Source organism: Sminthopsis crassicaudata, chromosome 3 (assembly GCF_048593235.1).
Source record: "Sminthopsis crassicaudata isolate SCR6 chromosome 3, ASM4859323v1, whole genome shotgun sequence".
Lineage (NCBI taxonomy): Eukaryota > Metazoa > Chordata > Mammalia > Dasyuromorphia > Dasyuridae > Sminthopsis > Sminthopsis crassicaudata.
Window position 1 is genome coordinate 420,483,560 of NC_133619.1, and position 14,479 is coordinate 420,498,038.

The following is a 14,479-nucleotide window of genomic DNA, read 5'->3' on the forward strand; positions in this document are numbered from 1 at the left end:
AAGAATTTTAGAACTATGAAAAAAAGTCCTCCATCAACACCTCATATTATTGTATACACTTAAAAACCCACACAATAGTATTAATAAGTTCCCTCTTATAATGGTACAGAATGAAATCTGAATACAATCTGCCTTCCTGCTCTGTTTCCTCCATACTAGAAAGGACTCTTTTGAGAGTTTGGCAAAACAAATTAGCCTAAAATGCAGGCTGGGTTAGAATGAGCTAAACAGGAAGCTCTGTTATTCCCCACTGTTGGTGATCACTTTGAAACTGAGCAACCCCTCTTTGCTCCAATAGACGGAAGCAACCTCTGGCTGTATTATCTTCAAGTTCTTAACCTCTCCCTTTCACTCAGCTCACAAGATCAAATTGCATTTCTTTCATGATTTTCTAGCACTCTAGCTCCCTGGTTTGGTGAAAAAGAGGGAAAAAAGTAGGTGATAAATCTCTTTTATGCCTGGAAGGTTAAACTAACTTCAACTCCGTTGGGTGGGGGGAACCTTTCCAAGATATTTCTACAAGAACTTTGCTGGTGAGTACTTGGTAATATTCTTTCCCTTTTTTATAAGAAATTCAATGGTCGTTTTGTTTTGTTTTTCAAGGCACGGGGTGGAGAGAGAGACTTAGAGACAGGGATAGGGAGAGGAAGACGACATGCATTCACAGGAATGAAAACTGATCCTCCCTTTGCTCAAAATAAGCAGACATTCAAAAGTAAAATCTAGCTTTTAGCATCTGAAAATTTGAGCTTTTACTCTTAAAGAAGCTGAGAATGTGTCTTTACTCTGAATAATTTATATTCTTATACAGATGGGGAAATGGTTGCCTGTTAAAATGTTCAAAAATAAGATTTAACAATGAAAAAAGTCCAGGAAGTGTGATCTTTTACTTTTCAATGTTGAATAATTGCTTTCATGAAGAATCGTATTTCCTTTAAATAATGTCAGCCTGAACTGAAATATCATATTCTAAGTTTATGGAGCCTTCTATGTGGATGAAAATGCTTTGGGGAATCTTTTTCAACTTTTTGAAACAAATTTAGAGTCATTTCAAAATTAAGCATAATCTCCAAAATGAAAATTTTGTAAAAGTATGAGCTAAAATTTCTAGTGACATGTTAATTTTCAGAGTCAAAACATCTTCATTATGATAATTAACCAATGATTAAGGATGGTCCAGTCCTTAATTTTGCAGTCTTAAAGCAGAACAAAAGAAAGCAAAGTGTCATTTAAAATTGACAATCATGAAGTTAGAAAGACCTGAGTTCTATTCCTTCCTTTAACATATACTAGCTATGTAACAGTAGACATATCACTTAATCAGTGCCTGAGGCAACTCCCCAAAACTGGAAATATAGAATTGCATATCAACACCCTATGAATATATATTCAGCCTAAGAATCCCTTACAATGAAGAAATCATAGATCTGGGGTTTTTCGGAAGAGATCAAATATGATTTAAATCAGTCCTTTAATTTGATGTAACAGAATATTAAAACATTCTAAGTCACTTGGGCTAAGCATAACCCAGCATAGATTCAGCTAGTATGATATATTATAGTAGTAAAACAAACAAACAAACAAAAAACACTGAACCAAACAGCTTTTGGTTTTTGAAGAGAGTTCATTCTATTTAAAATTTTAGAGAAGAGAAAAAGCCCAAAAAATGTCAGAGAACCAGTTCAGTGTGAAAAAAAGAAAAAAAAAAAAAAAAGAGAGAGAGATAAATGATAAGCAACAGAGTCAATATGACTCAGTGCTCTGGAAATTAGTCACAAAATGACTTTGGATAATAACAACATGATAGGAACCTAAGCCCTCCTTCCTGAGAGTCCAAAGGGGCAGCCAAGGAAGGAAGCAGACAAGCCAGATAGTCATATTTGTAGTAGAAGTACACTGTGTTTATGTCACAAGAGAATGAAAAGATCAGGACATCTTTGAAAATCTAACAGAGGTTTTCAATCTCCAAAATTCTGTTTTTACAATATGTATAGGAATTCCTCAAATTCAGCAATTAAATTAAAAAATTCATTATACAGTTATATCCTATCCAAGCTTACAATAAAATTCAAAATAATTTAAGAAAAATGAGAAAAAATGAAGGAAAAGATTATCTTTTTGGTATCTATTAGATAAAAGTCATTGAATATTCAAAAGAGTTCAATTTGGTTATGTAAATGATAATAAAGAAATATGTAATGTCATGTTTTATAATGGGCAAGCATTTATCACTGTTTTGGTACTGGTTTTTTACTTTTAAAAATACATTGCTTTATTATGCTATATATAATAAAAATGAAAATATTAAAAATAAAGCTGGATATTAAATTAACTAGAAGAAAAATTGAAGCTAAGGTTTTCTATCTTGAGAACCTATACTAAGACTGACTAATCAGTTTCTAATTAGGTGGGTTATGACATCAGTTGTTGATTAAAAGAATAAATCTATAACTTTTCATAATTACTTGCGTTAAATTACATTAAGTAATTTAACTGGAAATCTATTTCATTAAAATATATTTTAAAAATATTTATATAAGGTCAGCTATATAATAGATAGAGCATCAGCCCTGAAGTCAGGAGAACCTGAGTTCAAATATGTCTTCAGATAACTAATATGGCATAACTGTGTGACCTTGGGCAAGTCACTTAACCCCAATTGCCTCAGGGGAAAAAAATAGAGAGAGAGAGAGATCTTAATCTACTGAGATCTCAAAGTTTCAACATCTAGGTTTGGAACCATACAAAATATCTGTCCTTTAATCCTAGTCCCAATGCTTTCTAGTCATATATATGACAGGAGTATGTCACTTCGTTTTTTAAAGTGTTCATGTCCCTTGTTATTGCATAGTGGATTGCTCCTATGATCTATTTTTATTCTCATGTTGACTTTTTTTAAATATTTATTTGGAAACCTCTTCTCTGTATCTGTGCTTTCCTACTTCCCTAGGTGCCAGCTATCCCCAAGTGTTCCCACTTCCCCACTTCTCAAGATAAGTAAACATTTCAAACTCTATAGTCCCAGTTAAAATTTCTAGTCTGCCACTTGTCAATCATAAGACCCTGAGATAACATTAGCAAAATGCTTAACAAAATTCATGGTATATAGTAGGCATTTTTTTAAAAAGCTTGTTTCCTTCCTAGTAGTATAGAAACTATAGACAGAGACAGTATAACTGCTGCAGGGAGGAGGAGAGGGATTAGGAAACTGTGTAAAAAGTGAGTGAGATTTGATCTGAACCTTGCAAGGAAGAAGACATGATGAAAAAGAACTTCATTCTAGGCATACAGAAAAGCAAATGTCAGGGTATCAGGGGATAAATTATTACATGTACAGTTCAACAATAGGCTTATCTGGCTAGATTATAGAGTGTTTGCAGGAAATTGATTTTCAAAAACATCCCAAAGTTACTAAAGGAAAAGGTTTAGATGTTTGATCCTAGAAGAAATAAAAAGTCACTATAGTTTATAAATCAAACTTGAGAAAAATTATTCTGGTGCTTGTGTTGAAGTAGATGAGAGTAGAAAAACTTGAAATAGGGTGACCAAAGAAGAAAACATTACAGTAGTCCAAGAGAAAGGATGGGACCTAAGGTGATAGATTCCTGAGTGAAGAGGAGAGAATTAAAACAAGAGTATTGTAAAGGTAGAAATGATAAGATTTGGTAAAGGGCTATATTAAATGAATAATAATAATGATGTTAAGCTTGAAAACAGAATAACTGAAAGAATATTAATATCCTTAATAGTAACTCGAAAGTTTTGATTAAGGTTGGATTTAGGGCAAACATAAGGAAATATATTTTGGTTATTTTATATTCTATATACACACTTTGCTACCCAGAACTAATATATATACATATATATACATATATATATATATATATGTATATATAGTATTTTTGTTTTATTAGTCTAGAAATTCCTTTCACTGTTTACTCAAGTCACTTTAGAATTCTCAGAAAGCTTAAGACTTCATATTTTGCAGTTACTATTGCTATACTTGGCTGTCCATTTGTTATCTTTCATTCTTAATACATGAGTAGTCCATCTCTCAGTCACTAGGGTTATTTACTTATTGCTTAACATATTAGGAAACCAAGTATCATAGGGTTTGAGTTATGTGCTAAAGATCACATAGCAATTTGTGGAAAAGTTAGAATTAAAATTCAGATCTCCTTAAATTTATTTGCCCTCCACCCCTTTTTCAAAGAACATTTTAATTTATTTTATTTTTTAGTAAATTTTTATTTTCAAAACAATGAATGGATAATTTCTCAACATTAATCCTTGCAAAATCTTGTATTTCAATTATCCCTCCCCTTTCCTGACTCCCTCCCATAGATGGCAAGTAATCCAATGTATGTTGAACCTGAGGGAAATATATGCTAAATCCAATATATGCATTCAATGCATTCATATTTATACATTTTTTTGCTACAGGAGAAAAATAACACCCACCAGGAAAAACTGAGAAAGAAAATAAAATGCTAGCAAACAACAAAAAGAGTAAAAAAATGCTATGTTTTGAACCACACAATACCTATATCCTCTCTCTGGGTGTAGCTGGGTCTCTTGATCACAATATCATTGGAACTGATCTGAATCATCTCATTGAAGAAGAGAGTCATGTCATCAGAATTGATTATCATATAATCTTGTTACCATGTACAATGATAGCCTGATTCTGCTCATTTCACTTAGCATCAGTCCATGTAAGTCTCTCCAAGCCTCTCTGAAATCATCCTGCTGGTCGTTTCTTACAGAACAATAATATTCCATACCATTCATATACTATAACTTATTCAGCCATTATCAACTGATGGCCATTCACTCAGTTTCCAGTTTCTTGCCATTATAAAAAGGGCTACCACAAACATTTTTGCACATGTGGGTCCCTTTCTATCCTTTAAGATCTCTTTGGGATATAAGCCCAGTAGAAACACAATTGGGTCAAAGTTATGCACAGTTTGATAACCCTTTGAGCAAAGTTTAAAATTGCTCTCCAGAATGGTTGTATCTATTTACAATTCCACCAAAAATGTATTAGTGTACCAGTTTTCCCACATCCCCTTCAACTTTCATTATTATTTTGTTGTTGTCATCTTAGGCAATCTGAGAGATGTGTAGAGGTATCTCAGAATTGTCTTAATTAGAATTTTTCTGATCAATAGTGATTTAGAGCATCTTTAGTTTTGATTTCTTCATCTAAAAATTGTCTGTTCATATTCTTTGACCATTTATCAGTTGGAAATGCTTTGAATTCTTATAAATTTGAGTCAATTTTCTACATATTTTAGAAATGAGGCATTTATCAGAATACTTAAATGTAAAAATGTTTTTCCCAGTTTATTGCTTCCCTTCTAATCTTGTCTACATTAGTTTTGCTTGTATAACAACTTTTTAACTTAAACTTAATATAATCAAAATTATCTATTTGGCATTCAATAAAGAATTCCAGGTCTTCTTTGGTCACAAATTCCTTCCTTCTTCACAGACCTGAGAGGGAAACTATCCTATGTTCTTCTAATTTGCTCATGACATCACTCTTTGTGTCTAAATCATGAGTCCATTTAGACTTTATCTGGGTATATATGGTGTTAGGTGTGAGTCAATGCGAAGTTTCTACCATAATAGTTTCCAATTTTCCCAGCAGTTTTTGTCAAATAGTGAGTTCATATCCCAAAAGCTGGGGTCTTTGCGTTTGTCAAGTACTAGATTGCTTTAGTTATTGACTATTTTGTCCTGTGAGCCTAATCTATTTCACTGATTGATTATTCTATTTCTTAGCCAGTAGTAAGTTCTTTTGATGACCAATGCTTTATAATATAGTTTTAGATATGGCACAGTTGTTTTCCTAATATCGAATCAGCCCTGAATTCTTGGTATTAATCCTATTTGATCATAGTGAGTTATCCTGGGGATGACTTTCTGTAATCTCATTCCTAATATTTTATTTAAGATTTTTGCATTAATATTCATTAGGGAAATTGGTCTATAATTTCCTTTCTCTATTATCATCCTACTTGGTTTAGGTATCAGCATCATATCTGTGTCATAAAACTAATTTGTAGGACTACATTTTTTCAAATAGTTTATATTGTATTGGAATTAATTGTTCTTTAAATGTTTGGTAAAATTCACATGGAAATACATCTGGCCCAGAAGATTTTTTTTCTTAGTGAGTTGATTGATAGCTTGGTCTATTTCTTTTTCTAAAGTGAAACTATTCAAATAATTTATTTTCTCTTCTGTTAGCCTGAACAATCTATATTTGTATAGGTATTCCTCCATTTTACTTAGATTATCAAATTTCTTGACATATAATTGAGCAAAATAACTCCTAATTATTGCTCTGATTTCCTCCTTATTGGTGGAAAGTTCTCCCTTTTTATGTTTGAGACCACAATTTGGTTTTCTTTTTTTCCCTTTTCTAATCAACTTAACTAAACATTTATCTATTTTGTTGGTTTTTTCACAAAAACAACTCCATTTTATTTATTAATTCAATAGTTTTTTTTTACTTTAAATTATATTAATCTCCCCTTTTATTTTCATAATTTAAAATTTGATATTTATTTGAGGGTTTGTCATTTGTTCTTTTTATAGCTGTTATATTTGTAAGCCTAATTCATTGCTTTTCTTTCTCTATTTAATGCAAGTAAGCATGTAGAGATGTAAAATTTCCCCTAATAACTGCTTTGGCTGCATCCCACAAAATTTAGTATGTTGTCTTATTATAGTCTTTCCCTTGTATGAAGTTATTGATTGTGTCTATGGTTTGCTGTTTCAACCAATTTTTCTTTAGGATTATATTATTTTGTTTCCAATTAATTTTGGTCTATTTTCCCCTAGACTTTTACTGTATGCAATTTGTATGGCTTCATGGTCAGAAAAAAAATGCATTTACTATTTCTGCCTTTCTGCATTTGACTTTGAAGTTTTTATGCTCTGATACATGGTCAATTTTTTTTTATAGATTCCATGAGCCATTGAGAAAAAATATATTCCTTTCTGTCTCCATTCTATTTTCTCCAAAGATCTATCATACTAACTTTTCTAATATTCTGTTTACCTCCTTAACTTCTTTTTTATTTGGTTTGTGGTTCAATTTTTCTAGTTCTGAGAGAGCAAGTTTGAGATCGCCCACTAGTATAGTTTTGTTATCTATTTCTTCTTGCAGTTCTCTTAACTTTTCCTCTAGGAATTTGAATGATGTACCACTTAATACATATGTTTAGTATAGATATTGCTTCATTATCTATGGTACCTTTTAGCAAAATATGGTTTCCTTCCTTATCTCTTTTAATTGGATCTATTTTTGTTTTTGCTTGATCTGAGATCAGGATCACTACCCCTGCTTTTTTTTTTTTAAACTTTATCTGAAGCATAATAGATTCTGCTCCAGTCTTTTACCTTTCCTCTGTATGTATCACTCTACTAAATGTTTTACTTGTAAACAATATATTGTAGGATTCTGGCTTTTTAATCCAGTCTGCTATCTACTCCCATTTTATAGGAAAGTTCATCCCATTCACATTCACAGTTAAAATAACTAATTCTGTGTTTCCTGCCATCTTCTTTACCCTAAGTTATGCTTTTCTCTTTCCTTTCCACCTTCCCTCCTCCTTAGTATTTTGCTTCTGATCACCACTTCCCTCAACCAGCTCTCCCCCTTACACCTCCTCTCCCTTTCCCCTACTATTTCTTTTTTCCCTTCTATTAGCTTCCTCCTTTCTTTTCCCCTTTTCCCTCCCACTTCCCTATAAGGTGAGACAAGTTTCTCTGTGAGGTCAAATATATCTGATATTCTCTCTTTGATCCAAGTCTTATGAGAGTAACATTCAAATAATGTTCTTCCCTCTTCTTTCTTTCCCTCAATTATAATAGGTCTCTGCGATGCAATTTCCCTCATTTTACCTCCATTTTCCTCTTTTTCCAGTACAGTCACTTTTTCCCTTCTAATTTCTTTTTCATATTATCACAATAAAATCAAATTATATTCATATTCTAAGTATATACATAACAGAGATATAGTTCTCAAGAGTTCTTTACTTTTTACCTCTTTATACTTCTCTTGAGTTTGGTATTTGGAGATCAAATTTTTTTGCTTGACTTTGGTCTTTTCATCAGAAATGAATTAAATTTTCTTGAATCATTGGATGTCATCTTCCCTAAAAAAAATAATGTTTAGCTAGATAGTTGATTCTTGCCTGCAACCCAAATTCCTTTGTCTTTTGGAATATCAGATTCCAGGCCTTTCTATCCTTTAAAGTGAAAGCTGTTAGGTCCTGGGTAATCCTGATTGTGGATCCTTGATATTTGAATTGTTTTCTTCTGGCTGCATGCAATATTTTCTCCTTCATCTGATAATTCTGAAATTTTGTGATGTTCCTTGGAGTTTTCATCGTGGGGTCTCTTTCAGAGATCAAAATCTTAATCAGATCAAGAAGAAAGAAAAAGAAAAACTGAGAATGAAAACACAATCCTTGCAAATAACAATGGAGAGAGTGAGAATGCTATGTTGTGTTCCACAATATATCCCCATGGTTCTCTTTCTGAGTGTAGATGACTCTCTTCATCACTACACAAGTGGAACTAGTTTGAATCATCTCAATATTAAAGAGAGCCACTTCCATCAGAATCAATAATTATATAGTCTTGTTGTTGCAATGTATAATGATCTCCTGGTTCTTCTCATTTCACTTAGCATCAGTTCATTTAGGTCTCTCTAAGCCTGTCTAAAATCATTCTGCTGGTCATTTCTTACAGAACAATAGTATTCCATAGTATTTATATACCATAATTTATTTAGATATTCTCCAATTGATGGGCATCCACTCAGTTTCCAATTTTTTGCCACTACAAAGAGGGCTACCACAAACATTTTTGTACATGTGGGAACATTTCCCTCACTTAGGATCTCTTTGGGATATAATCTCAATACAAACACTGCTAGACCAAAGCATATGCACAGTTTGATAACTTTTTGAGCATAGTTTGAAAATACTCTCCAGAATGGTTGGATCCATTCACAGTTCCACAAACAATGTATCAGTGTCTTAGTTTTCCCACATCCCCTCCAACATTTGTCATTATGTTTTCCTGTAATCTTAGTCAATCTGACTGTTGTGTAGTGGTATCTCAGAGTTGTCTTAATTTTTATTTCTCTGATCAATAGTGATTTGGAGCACTTTTTCATCTGGCAACAAATAGTTTCAATTTCTTAATCAAAAAACTGTCTGTTCATATCCTTTCATCATTTATCAATTGGAGAATGGCTTGAACCATTATAAATGTGAGTCAATTCTGTATATATTTTAGAAATGAGGTCTTTATCAGATCCTTTGGATGTAAAAATGTTTTCCCATTTTATTGCTTCCCTTCTAATCTTATCTGCATTAGTTTTGTTTGTACAGAAATTTTTTAACTTAATATAACCATAATTATCTATTTTATGATCAATAATGATCTCTAGTTCTTTTTTCCTCCACAAATTTCTTCCTCCTCCATAAATCTGAGAGGTAAACTATCCTATGTTCTTCTAATTTCTTTATAGTATCATTCTTTATATATAGATCATGAACCCATTTCGACCTTATCTTGGTATAAGGTGTTAGGGGTGGGTCTATGTCTACTTTCTGCCATACTAGATTCCAATTTTCCCAGTAGTGTCAGATAGTGAATTCTTATCCCAAAAGGTAGGGCCTTTAGGTTTGTCAAATACTAGATTATTATATAATTGGCTATTTTGTTCTATGAACTTAACCTATCCCAATGATCAATTTATGTATTTCTTAGTCAGTACCAAATGGTTTTGATGACTGCTGCTTTATAATATGGTTTTAGATCTGGTACAGCTATGGCCAGTTCTGTTTTTCTACAAATTAATTTCTTTTTCATATTTATTTTGTAAGGAGTTATATGCATTTTTCTATTTCATCAGATCTGTTTTGTAAAAAGTGATATGTTTTTCCATTTCTTCAAATCTATTTCATATGGAGCTTTCTTCAAATAATTTCTGTTTTTCTTTTCCCCTATCCTCTTGTAAAGATCTCATTTCCTTTCCCCAATTTTTCTTCTACCTCTCCTTTAAGATCCTTTTTGAAATCTTCCAAGAAAGTTTTGTGAAATGGAGAGCTGCTTATATTATCCTTTGGGGCTTTATCTAGATTTGATTTTCCTTTAGAAACTCCAGAGTTTGAGGTCTGTTCTTCTCTCTCTCCATAAAAGCTGTCTTTGTCAGAGTTCTTTTTTCTTTTTTGCTCATTTTTAGATCTGCTCTTATGAGAAAGGGTCAACAGTGCTTTAATTTGCTCTGGGACAGTTCTGCTGACTGTCTTCTGGTGTTGGGAAATCGTGACCAGGTCCCACATTCTTCTGTGGCTCAATAGCTTACAATTTGCCTTTTATATTTGATTTTGGGTATTTTACCACAAATCTGTTAAACCAAAGGCTTGCAACCAGAACAGAATAGTATAAGAGTCTCATAGAAGATTCCCTGGTGCCTGGGTGACACAATGCTCTGGCTCCCTGCCCCAGCTCCTTGTCTCAGGGTCTGCTTGGCAGACTTTCACTTTGTCCAATTAAAACCAATCTCTTCCGAAGTTCGTACAAAGTTTCTTCTTTTGGAAATGTGTTGTACTCCAAATATTTGTAGGTTTAGAGGTTTAATCTTAAACTTAATTGGTTTGAAAAAAAGGTTGGAGAAAGTCAGATGCAGTCATGCCTATTTTCCACTCTTGTCTCCCTTTAAACATTTTAAAGAAAGAAAAAAAAATTCATTAAAGTACAACAAAGTAGATAAAGGCATATTTTCATAATAGACAGTGTCTTGGGCTTAAAGTAAGACCAAGATTCATTTGTGATTTCTCTATATAATAGCTATGTGATCCTGTTTGGCCCCTTGACAAAATGAATAAAGTGGTGTTGGGGTCAGAAAGACCTGGATAAAAATCTGCTAATAGATACTACCCCAAAAAAAGTACTTACTGTCTTTAGGCCTCAATGTCCTTATCTATAAAATGAGGCTAATAATAGCACCCATTGTACTATTATGATGATCAAATGAGATTATATGCATAAAGGATTTCCTAAACCTTTATGCTGTTGTGGTTCCTTCTTCTCATGCTCCTCCTGTTCCTCTTATGACTACTACTTTATTATTTTTTTAAATTTTTTTATACTTTTTATGTACCAGATATATGCATGGGTAATTTTACAGCATTGACAATTGCCAAACCTTTTGTTCTAATTTTTCTCCTCTCCGCCCCCCCAATAGCAGGTTGATCAATACATGTTAAATATGTTAAAGTACAAATTAAATACAATATATGTATACATATCCAAACAGTTGTTTTGCTGTACAAAAAGAATCAGAATTTGAAATAACGTACAATTAGCCTGTGAAGAAAAACAAAAATGCAGGCAGACAAAAATAGAGGGGTTGGGAATTCTATGTAGCGGTTCATAGTCATCTCTCAGAGTTCTTTTGCTGGGTGTAGCTGGTTCAGTTCATTACTGCTCTATTGGAACTGATTTGGTTTATCTCATTGTTGAAGATGGCCACATCCATCAGAATTGATCATCATATAATATTGTTGTTGAAGTATATAATGATCTCTTGGTCCTGCTCATTTCACTCAGCATCAGTTCATGTAAGTCCCTCCAGGCCTTTCTGAAATCATCCTGTTGGTCATTTCTTACAGAACAATAATATTCCATAATATTCATATACCACAATTTATTCAGCCATTCTCCAATTGATGGGCATCCAATCAGTTTCCAGTTTCTGGACACTACAAAGAGGGCTGCCACAAACATTCTTGCACATACAGGTCCCTTTCCCTTCTTTAAGATCTCTTCAAGGATATAAGCCCATTAGTAACACTGCTGGGACAAAGGGTATACACATTTTGATAACTTTTTGAGGATAGTTCCAGATTGCTCTTCAGAATGGCTGGATGTATTCACATTCCACCAACAATGCATCAGTGTCCCTGTTTTCCTACATCCCCTCTGACATTGTGCATTATCTTTCCCTGTCATTTTAGCCAATCTGACAGGTGTGTAGTGGTATCTCAGAGTTGTCTTAATTTGTATTTCTGGAGCATCTTTTCATATGGCTAGAAATAGTTTGAATTTCTTCATCTGAGAATTTTCTGTTCATATCCTTTGACCATTTATTAATTGGAGAATGTCTTGATTTCTTATAAATTAGAGTCAAATTCTCTAAATATTTTGGAAATGAGACCTTTATTGGGACCTTTGACTGTAAAACTGTTTTCCTAGTTTGTTGTTTCCCTTCTAATCTTATCTGCATTATTTTTGTTTGTACAAAAAAAAAATTTCAATTTGATATAATCAAAGTTTTCTATTTTGTGATCAATAATGATCTCTACTTCTTTGGACATAAATTCATTCCTCTTCCACACGTCTGAGAGGTAAACTATCCTATGTTCCTCTAATTTATTTATAATCTCATTCTTTATGACAAGGTCATGAACCCATTTTGACCTGATTTTGGTGTACAGTGTTAAGTGTGGGTCAATGCCTTGTTTCTGCCATATTAATTTCCAATTTCCCCAGCAATTTTTGTCAAATATTGAGTTCTTATCCCAAAAGCTGGGGTCCTTGTGATTGTCAAACACTAGATTATTAAAGTTAATGATTATTTTATTCTTTGGACCTAATCTATTCCTCTGATCAACTGGTCTATTTTTTAGTCAATACCAAATGGTTTTGATAACCTCTGCTTTATAATATAATTTTAGATCTGGTACAGCTAGGCCACCTTCATTTGATTTTTTTTTTCATTAATTCCCTTGAACTTCTTGACCTTTTGTTTTTCCATATGAACTTTATTTTTATTTTTTTCTAGGTAATTAAAATAGTTTTTTGGGAGTCTGATTGGTATAGCACTAAATAAATAGATTAATTTAGGTAGTTTTGTCATCTTTATTATATTTGCTCTCCCAATCCAAAAGCATTTAATATTTTTCCAATTGGTTAGATTAGACTTAATTTGCGTGGAATATTATTATTATTATTATTATTATTATTATTATTATTATTATTATTATTAATCACTTAATAATAATTGGTACTAGTTTCAACATTCTGCTCAGAGGAAGATATAGCCTTGGGAAACACTTTACAATTAGATTACTTCTACTGAAAGACTAACAAGTCCTTAATTTTCCATCCTTCCTATTATTCCTTTCAATCAAATAGACATTAAAACATTACCAATGCCTTTTATCTCTGTACTATTTTATAATGTTCCTCCCTTTGATTGTTGCAATATCTTTTCTTGAATAGATCTCTTCTTGCAGTAGATTTTTGCCAAATCCAAAGTTTCTCTAAAGAGATATCCTAAAATGGGTCTTTATCTACATATTCCATACCTAAGATATCATCACAGGAAGCACAAAGAAGCTTATTAGATTTTCTTGGTTTTGGGTTCCAAATGAGAGGTCATGGAATGCTCAAAGGGAAAGGGAGAAAGTGGAACTGAAATAGACCATGACTAGTTCCTAACTAGGAAGAGGAATGTGCGTGCCTATGTGTGTGTTCTAACAGGTCACTTCCATATAATGTGGCTCCCATCCTACTCTGGGAAACTTGAAATAGGCAGAACAGCTTGGAGGGAGATTTTTGTGAGCTCTGAAACAGAACTCCACATAAATTAGGAGGTGGAGATAAAAATGTTGCAAGTTCCTGACTAAAGGAATTCATAGTAACACTGAATTATATTTTTTTTTCTTAATTAAAGGGACTATAGAAAATGACATGTCCAAACCATACATAATCAAGTACTTCTTCAATAATATTCCCAACAATGGGACAGTAATGTGGCTTAGTATACAGAGCATGGCCCTGAAAATAGGAAGACTTGAGTTCAAATCTGGCCTCAAACATTTAACATTTATTAGCTACATGATCCTAGGTGAGTCACTTAATCTTGATTGCCTTGCAAAATAATGATGATGTTAATAATAATATGCCCAACAAGTAAGCAATATTTTTTCCCTTCAAGATATTGTATAAGTAGGAAATTACTTATTTTTTAAATGGCCAATTCTATTTTTAGGTAATTCTGATTAATAGGAAACCTTTACTTGCCCAAAGGTAATTTGCCATCTTACAACCTCACTCATTGTCTCTTATTGTCTCTTATTCATCCCTTTCAGGGAGAGGAGAAAAAAATCTAACTATGTGATAGCTCTTAAAATTTTTGAAAAATAGTTATCAGGTCCCTCTGAATTTTCTCTTCTCCAGTCTACACACATCTTATTTGTCTTCACATGAACTATCCCAGAATTATTTTATTAATTTTCTTTTCCTCTCTTAGATATGCTTCAGCTTATCTAAGGGTAGCGAATATTTAGTTCTCTAGACTAAGCATTGTGCTCCTAATCATTGATGAGTGAATTATTTTTCTTTTTATTCTGGGTCTGCCTCCCTTAAGGATGCCTAG

The 14,479-nt window shown here is 32.7% G+C and overlaps 1 protein-coding gene across 2 annotated transcripts in view; it reads left to right on the plus strand.

Annotated features, from left to right (window-relative positions):
- Positions 1-251: 251 nt before the first annotated feature.
- The window catches only part of TFPI (tissue factor pathway inhibitor), a 128,085-nt gene continuing 113,857 nt past the window's right edge, over positions 252-14,479 (plus strand). For both annotated transcript variants that reach the window (XM_074302907.1, XM_074302908.1), the window contains exon 1: positions 252-533. The gene's annotated coding sequence lies outside the window, so the exon portion shown is untranslated. The remainder of the gene's footprint in view (positions 534-14,479) is intronic.